This window comes from Marmota marmota, unplaced genomic scaffold (assembly GCF_001458135.2).
Source record: "Marmota marmota marmota unplaced genomic scaffold, marMar, whole genome shotgun sequence".
Taxonomy (NCBI): domain Eukaryota; kingdom Metazoa; phylum Chordata; class Mammalia; order Rodentia; family Sciuridae; genus Marmota; species Marmota marmota.
Genome location: NW_026000026.1, coordinates 43,948,762 through 43,958,380, shown reverse-complemented (window position 1 = coordinate 43,958,380; position 9,619 = coordinate 43,948,762).

Here is a 9,619-nt window from a genome sequence, read left to right as displayed (position 1 = left end):
TTAGGGCGTTCCCAGTTTAGGTTCCAGGTTTAAGGTTTAAGATTATTCCTGCTGGGAATAGGGCGTATCCTGCTGCCTAAGTTCCCCTTGAGTTCTCACGGGATTCAGACAGTATATCTTGGGAGACAGAAGCCCAGTGGAGGTGGATTTGGGCAGAGAACGTGGATTTGGGCAGAGAACGTGGATTTCCCCAGAACGTGTTTGTATACGGCTGGTGTGAGTTCGGGAATAAAGAGTTGCTGTTTGAATCTACAAGCTGTGTGGTGGCTCGTGATTTTGTGCCCAGCCAGACTGCGGCATGACTGCACATATGGTGGGATGCTACATTGTGTACAACCAGGGAAATGAAAAGTTGTGCTGCAATTGTGTGCAATGAATCAAAATGCATTCTCCTGTCATATAAACCTAATTAGAATAAATAAATAATAAATAAATAAATAAGTAAAGGGGGGCATTTTATCACTGTAACCAAAGTACTTGACAAGAATAACTTAGGGAACAGAGATTTATTTTGGTTCAGTTTCAGACGTTTCGGCATATGGTCAACTGGCTTCATTGCTTTGGGCCTGAGATGAGGTAGAATGTCATGGCAGAAGGGTGTGGTGCAGGAAAGCTGTTCACCTCATGGCAGCTGAGAGGCAGAGAGGGAGCAGAAGATAGATTGCCTATAGGCTTTTAGAAATGGGGACCTCAGAGAAAGGGATTCTGCCACTCCACCCTAGGCTAAAGCTTTTTCTGTTTCATTTGATTTGTTTGTGCCTATCTGACTGGAAGGACCCACTCATACTTGGATGCCGATACATTCTGTTGTTGCCCCAAGCTCTTCCTTCACAGCTCTAACATTAGTCAACCCCAAAGAGTTATTCTGAACCCAAGCAATTCTTTTGTTTTAAGGAGCAAGTACAGGACAAACTCAGGTTAAAAAAAGCACATTAAATATCCCATTATGGGAATAAGAAACTAAAATTAAACACTTTCAGTTGAGTCAGAAGAAGAGAACAATCAAGAGAGACTTTTTAATGAAAGTTAACTATCAAAAGAGTATAAAAAGCCCTAGACAGAGAGCTACCAACAGTACCCTCTTTGGGACCTCTCCCATGCTGCTGATGTGTTCCTGATTGCTTCTAATAAATCTGCTACTGAGTTCTTACCCTCTGTCGTCTGTGTACTTCATTCTCTTCATTCTTCTGGTGTATGAGACAAGAGTCCTCCAGTGTCCACACACCCTGTGTTACAGGAAAGGGAACAGGAACAAGAAATACCCTTTTAGGGTACGCTTCCAGTGACCCACTTTTTCCAATCAGGCCCCATCACCTACAGTTTCCACCACCTTCTAGTAGTTCATTCAACTAACAGTGGATTAATTTACTGATGGGTTCAGAGCATTCACGATCAATCACTTCCCCAAAGCCTCACCTCTAAACATTGCTGCACTGGAGACCAAGCCTTCAACACATGAGCCTTTAGGGGACATCCAGCTCTAAACCACAACAACTGCTAATACCCAATAGTGACGTAAGTGTCTGAGTCCAGCTCCAACAGGGGGTCTCAGGAGACAAATGGATGGTGAGGAGTCGGCGAAAGGGGGTGGAGAAACAACACAGATACCAAAGTGAAGATGCTGAATCCCAATCTTTACTTGTGAAGTTAATCATATATACTTTTCATTTTGGCAGGCTCACAGTACTTTGTGGTTACAAAACAGGAATCATTATTCAAAGAAACAAAATATTACATAGCTACAATTAGATAAGAAGAATGTATCTTGGCTTATGCATAAGCAAGCATTTTTACTTTCAGTTCGTGTTTTGCTTTGAGCTGTTTCTGCTTAGTTAACTTTTAATAATAGTTAGAAGTGTCCCAGACTATTGGCCTATACCTTGACTATTCTTTCTTGACTTACTGACTAGAATCGGCGCCACGGTTATGGCAAGTGGTTAACTTGAAAAGAGAGGCTACTAATTTTAATCAAATAAGAGCAAGAGCACAAACCATTGTGCACAGGAACAAGAACAAGTTTCCCAGTACTAAGCACTAATCTGTCTTCTTAACATTAATTCTTCTTCTCTAGATTTTAATTTAACTTCTCAAAAACTTCCTTGACTGTTTTTCCTACAGGGGGTTTTTCATTAAACATTAGCAATTTACGCTCCACAGCTGAATCATTGCATTTAGAGCAAACAGATCTATTCTTTAGAAGTAGTTGCATTAATTGGGAAAATCATGTTTTTTCCTTCATACTTAATGGTCATATGAGAAGTCGCAACTATACTTATTAAAGGAATACAAAAACAAAGCAGCCCATTCCCAGAAACATACTGCGCTCCTCCAAAGGATGGACACCTTGTGCCAAACACCTCAGTAGGGCCTTGCCATTGCCTGAGTCAGGGGATGGGTGCAGCATGTAGGCACTGGGGCTACAGCTATGAACCAGACAAAACACCTTGCCCTGTTGAAATTCACATTCTAATGCAGAAGGAGAGACTATAAATCAGACAAATAGAGTTATGAGCTATGAGAAAAACTAACATGGAAAGAGAAAGAGAGAGTGCTGGGGATGCTGCAATTTAAATTAGAGACTTCAGTCAGAGAAGACCCCAGAACTACAACAGTATAAAAAAACTAACCCTAGTCCTTATGTGAACTCATCTCCTATTTGGTAGGTTTGACCTCCCATCCCAGGGGCCCTAGACACATGGGAGTAGCCACTCCAGTCATCTGCAGAAAGCACAAGTGTTCTTGAGACACTTTTGTCAGCAGGGTACCAGCTAGCCAAGGAAATGTCATTTCTAATGAAGTTATTCCTCCTTTAAAGCAAACCAAGCAGCAATGATTCTGGAAGCATTGCTCAAAGCTGGCAACTCAGCAATTTGTTTCTCTCCTCTTTTGAGCAGGGCAGGAAGAGATGAGTGTTGTGTGCCCAGGAAAGAGCAGCTTAGTACTCCAAGGTTTAAGCTATAAAGTAAGTGTAATAACAATTGTGGCAATTATTATCATTTAATGGTTTGTGCTAGTGCTGCGTGAGATTGTCTTGTTCCATTCCATAGCCATCCTGAGACAAAGAGATTATCAGTGGGGAGTTAACATTTCCAAGTATTAGAAATTTCCTAGTAGATATGGTAGTTAGAAATACCTGTCATTCTCTTAAAGAGAGAGAAGGTGGTTCTTAGTATTGATGTGGATATATATGAATTTTTTTTCATTGTGTCTTTGTTTCAGAATCTAAAAGAATGAAGTACCAGTGATCATCTCTAGAATATGAATTTTTGGGACTTTCACTTCTTGAGTTGTATGTTTATGAACTGTTTGGATGTTTAAAATGGTGTATTAAGGTTTTGTTAATCCAATAAAGCATTAATTTTATAGGTTGAACTTTACACATAAAATTACAAGTATAAAAGTAAACATATAAGCACCCAATATTTTGATGCCCTCTTTGATTTCATTAATTAAATCATTTAAAAATGTCTCAGTCAGATTTCTGTAGCTGTGACAAAATGTCTGAGATAAATATAAGGAGGAAAGACATTTTGGCACACAGTTTCAGAGGTTTCAATCCATGATGGTGTGGCTCCATTGCTTTGGGTCTGTGGCAGGGTTGAACATGGTGGCAGGGAGCATGTGGTGAAGCAAAGCTGTTCATCTCATGGCAGCTGGGAAGCAAAGAGAGGGAGCCCCAATATTCTTTTCAAGTGTACGTCCCCGATTATCATCATGAGGGGGTCTGAGGAAGTCTTTCCAGAAGCAGAGGAGATCTCTACTCAAAACTTCCAGGCTTTTAATTTTTTTTATTTGTTCCTTTTAGTTATGCATGACAGTAGAGCGTATTTTGACATATTATCTATACATGGAGTATAGCTTCCCATTCTTGAGGAACTTCCCATTCTTGTGGTCATGTAATCAAATATGAACATAGGAAAGTTACGACCAATTTATTCTACTTTCTGTCTCATTCCCATCCCATCCCCCTTCCTTCCCTTCATTCCCCTTTGTCAAATCCAATGAACTTCTAGTCTCCCCCTGCCACCCCAACTCCAGGCTTTTACTTCTGGGAAACTGAGGCAGTACAAAGGTCCCCCATCAAACCCTGCTTCTTTTTTTTCACATTTTTTATTAGCTACACATGACATTTCAATGATCTTGGTAATTCATATATTTGAATCAATTGCAAACCCTGATTCTTGCAATCAAGTCAGAAAATTTCAGACATGTTGTTCAGAGGAACAGGCATGAGTTTATTGAAGAGACAGGAAAAGGAAAAGGGGACATTCTCAAGAGAGAGGGGGATCCTCTCAGAAAGGAGAGAGACAATGTATCTCTCCTATATGCCAGTTTTTATTGGGGATCCCAGAAAAGTTTTCAGAGTCACACCTAGGTCGGTCTCTTGATTTTTGACAGACAGCAGGGTGATAATCAGATTTCCTAGTGCCCACTGCCAAGACAACTCTAGGTCACCTTGGCCCAGGGTGACTGGCTCTAATTGGATTCCTTTTTCTTTTCTTTTCTAATTGGATTCTTAACCATGAATTTTTACAGATATTATGGTTAGGAGGAATTATCCTTATCTCCCTGAGCTCCAGGATCTGGTCTGTTAAAAGGGTCACAGGTTAACTTAGTTTCCTCTTATCCACATTATTTTTGGTCTGCAGATAATAGTTAGTTTGTGGAGGAATATGACATACCTTATTCAGTTAAGTCAGGCACGGCTGCAGATAAATTGCTTCTTGGAAAAGAAAGCATGTGGGGATCAGCACAGTAGGTCCGTTTTATAGAATTATTCCCTTAACCTCATGTTCCCACCATTGGCATCTGTCTGTCTCCTATCAGTAACATAGTAGGGTCATGGGCTTTCTTTGAATTGCCTATAATGAACAATCAAGTGACTTGTAGGACAACAACAGGTGTACTAATCCTGAGAATAAACAGGTGGAAACAAAGGAAGTCTATTAAGAAATTCATCAATGGGGACAACTCCTGGTGGGCTCTATTAGGTCACTGTAAAGTCAGGGCTCCTGGTCACAGGTTTCTCAGTGCATTTCAGAAAATAAATTTCCTTAATAGCACAGAGGCACTAAGATAAAACCTGCCCAATCATTGACCCCAGCACTTGCATTAACAGAATTGACTTGTAAAGGAAGGCCCCCTGAATAGGATGGTCACCATGACAATTCTGGAGAGGAACAACCAGGGTCAAAACCCACCCCCTTCCATCCTGAAGGAGAAGGAAAACTGCTGATTGGTAAAGACTACAGAAGGTGGAACCCAGTTCTAACAAACGTCAAACAGCAATAAATTTGTGGGCAGCATTGTTTCTTTTGTTGTTCTCTACTTGGAGATTTCTCTCTCTCTCTCTCTCTCTCTCTCTCTCTCTCTCTCCTCTGCCTGACTTAAGTGAATAAGATATGTCACATTCCTCAGCAAACTACCTATTATCTGTAGGAGAAATGAAGACCCAAAATAATGTGGATGAGAGAGAGAGAGAGAGAGAGAGAGAGAAAGAGAGAGAGAGAGAGAGTTCTGTGTTCTGTACTTGAGTTTTACTTTACTGTCATTTTATTTTCCCTTATAAGAAAATTCTCCTACTCGGTTTTTTGTGTCTAACTTTAAATTTCCTCTTGTCAGGACACATGTACAGAGGTTTGGGGCTTCAGGTTCCTACCCTCCTGTGACAATGTCACAGAAACAATCTAATGACCCATTAGGTTTTAGCAAAAAGGAAGAGCATTGTTAGTAAGTGAAAGGTGAAGGTAGACATTCTCAGAGAGTGAGCAGCAGCCTTGGGCTCTTCTTTGAGGGGAAACTTGGCAAGGTGTAGGTATAGGGTGGTGGCCTGTGGATGGTTCTGGCCTGGTGATAACAAGGTGGTTTTTGGTGGTCTGGTCATTCTCAGGATCTTCAGGTCGATGTTTCCTCTATCTAATCAATAGATGATGTTGGGAATGTAGCTATGTTATAGGTGTCTTAAAATATTGTATCTCCCTTTATTTTTTCTAAAAATACATGTATTAGTATATTATGTAGGCTAAATAACAGTGCTAGAGCAATTTTCATTAAGAATGAATTTACAGTAACTAAGATTTTGAGTCACTTTACAGTAACTTTAAGATTTAGATCTCTCAAAATTGGGAGTGACAAGCCTAAGGAAAAAACCAGCCTGGGAGGGAAAAATGTCTGAGAAATTTTAGCAAAATGCTTCCAGATTAAAGTTACAGACTATTTTTCCTTCCCTTTCGTCCTCTTTCTGTTTCTCTTTTATTTCTTTTCATTCCTACCTCACAATTCCTACCTCAGTTCCTTCCTCGGGGCCCCATTTCCTAAATGTTCCACCACTTAGGATAGCACCACAGGCCAGAGACCAAGTTTTTAACACCTGAGCCTTTAGAGACATTTACGATACAAATCATAACAATTTTCAAGCATTGAGTTGTGTTACTGTTCTTTTAATTTGTGTTATTAGTTTATAGGTTCATTGCATTGTGCATTGTGCTAAGGAATGTCACTTATACTGATTTCTGCTTTTTGAAATCATTAGAACTCTCCTTGTGGCCTAGAATAAGATCGATTTTGAAAAAAAATCCTTATTTATCATATAAAAGGTATATCAAGCACCCCCCTAATCGAGTTCAATTTCAGCATATAGTAAAAATTTGTTTTTTTTAAATGAACATGAACACTAAGTAATTAAATATTAATTTATCTTGTGTATTTATTCAAAGTCTCTCTGTCATTGATTTTTACGATTTTAGTTATCAGCTGGTCTCCTAGTTTATATCTTGCTTTCTCCCCTAGCCCCTTTCCTGAATAAAATAGATTTAGGGCAGATGTGTTAACATCTTCCATTTAGACTAGAGTTCTGGCATTTTTCTTTGACTTTCAACCATTTGCATTCCAGCATTTTCATGCTGTGTTACACAGGACATAAATATTTATGTGTACTATAATTTCACTGTGGATTGCATTAGTCATCAGTATAATAAACCTCTTTGCCCCATTCAATGTGTTTGCCTGAGTTTATTCTTTGACTGAAATCAATGTCATGACCCCTCTTCCTTTACATTTGCATTAGCTAATAAAATTTTGTCCATCTTCTATTTTAAACCTCTCTGCATCACTTTATTTTAGATGAGTTCTTTTGAAGGAACATACATCACAATTAAGTTTTATTTTTAAATTCAACTGGTGAATTTGATTCAATTTCTACCATATTGTTTTATGATTTTGGGGTTTTATAAAACCCTTCCATTTCCTAAGTTCTTCTATGCCTTATGGTTAAACTGAGTGTACTTTATTTCTTTATATATTCTCCAGTTGTTTGAAAAGCATAGTTCTTATTTGAACATTCCTTTCTCTTTTTTAAATATATTTTTAGTTGTAGATGGACACAATACCTTTATTTTATTTGTTTTTATTTTTATGTGGTGCTGGGGATCGAATCCAGTGCCTCACACATGCTAGGCAAGCACTTTACCACTGAGCCACAAGCCTGGCCTCTGAACATTCCCTTTCTTCAATATACAACTTTTGACTATCCACTGGTACCGGTACTGTTATACCTTGTAGCATGATATGATGAAACATAAAATCTTTCCATTTAGTTGCTTATAATCTAAAACAAGGACAGACAATAAACACATGAAAATTAAGTATGAAAATACATGGGGCATGATGCATATCATGAAAAAAATTAAGCAGGATGTTTTGAAGCAGAGTGTCTGAGGGTTTACTTTGGACAATCAGAGAAAATTCCCTGAGAAGGTTGCTTAAACTGTATGAATCAGAAGGACCCAGACAGATTAAATATCTGGAGAGGAACATTCCAGTCTAGACAGAAGGAACAGTCAGAGTCCCCACCCTAAGGTGAGCATGCAGGAACAGGAAGAAGACCACTGTGGCTGGAGTTAAGGGACTTAGGGAGAATTATGGAAGGTTTCAAGCAGGAAAATGGCTCAGATTTGCATTTTTTAAAACAAATTTGCTGTGCTGGGTATCAACCCAGGGCCTTGGGCTTGCTAGGCAAATGCTCAACCACTGAATTATACTCCTGGCCCTTGATTTGCATTTTAAAATGATCACTATGAGGCCAAGGGAGAAAGAATGGCTGGGTGGAGATGAACAAGGAATGGAAAAAGGAAACAAGTGGGGCAGGCTTGGGGTTACCAGGGAGGAGGGATGGATTAGGCAGACAGTTAGAGATGGAGGAGGGAAGATTAAAGGCATACTCTGAAGTTTGGACCCCAGGGAAAGCATCCTTAATCATCTTCCTGGAGTGCATTTGGATGCCATTTAGATCACACTTCAGCTGAAATTAGCCATCAATAAATTTGTTAAGCTTGGAGGGTGACTTAAATTAGCAAATATTTGCTTCCATTATCTGAAAAATATATTGTCTCTTTTGTGATCTTGAACAAAACAGAAGTTATAAAGAGACAGGTGGCATGTAAAACTCTGTGTGTGTATATGTGTGTTTGTGTGTGTGTGTGTGTACCCCAGACTTTTCTGCACTTTTCGGAGGACCAGTTGTCAGGGGACACTGCAGAAGTCCTGCAGAGGAGAGGGAAAGAGAAATGACACATACACTGAGGTTTTTCCTTGAGCACCTGGGTGAATGGTGGAGTCATTTACTGAAATGGAAGAAATTTGGAGGGGAGGAAAAAATAAAGAGTTCTTGTTATCTTTAATTATTTGAAACTGCCTATCATGACTATCAAAATAAAGAAATAGATGGGTCTGCCATATACAGCGTGGAATTTATCTTGCTTTCCAACTCTCTTCTCACACCCCAGGAACTGCTTCCTCAGTCTATCTAGTCTTTGTTTATATATGCTGAACTTTCAGACAGATAGTCGTGTTAGTGGATCATTATTTTTAGACTACATGACTCATCTTTAAGGAATTATTTTTGTTTGTCTTCACATTTCAACCCAGGCCTAGTTATTGTATTTATACAACTAGCTTTCATTATCTTTTCTTTATCATGCACAATGATCTACCTTTTCATCTGCTAGATTATCACATAAAATAGTTTTTTATTTTATTTTATTATTATTGGGAATGATGTAGGACCTCAGTTTTCTGAACATATGTGCTTCTGAGAAAAATCTACTTTCTTCACGTGCAAATGAGTATGGCATTCTCATTTTCTGGGGTAGATTATCTGCAGAGATGGCCCTTGACAGTTTCTCCCATCCTGATGTGTGCATATCTGTCACTTTTCACATAAGAGGCTGGTCCTTCTTCCCTCTCCTTGAATCTAGTTTTGTCCTCTGACTTGTTTTGGCCAAATGAATGTGGCCCAGAAAGTGATGTTTGTGTGACCTTTGTCTTAGGACTTTAAAGGTCTGGCAGCTCCCATTCTTTTTTATAAACATTTTTTTTTTTTTTAGTTGTAGATGGACACAATAACTTTATTTGATTGATTTGTTTGTATGTGGTGCTGAGGATGGAACCCAATGCCTCACATGTGCTAGGTGACCACTGAGCCACAATCCCAGGCCCCCATTCTTGCTTCATTCTATTCAATACCATGAATAGAATCCTGGGATAAGCTACTGAATGGTGGGGCACCATGTGGAGAGAGAGAGAGAGAGAGAGAGAGAGAGAGAGAGAGAGAGAGAGAGAG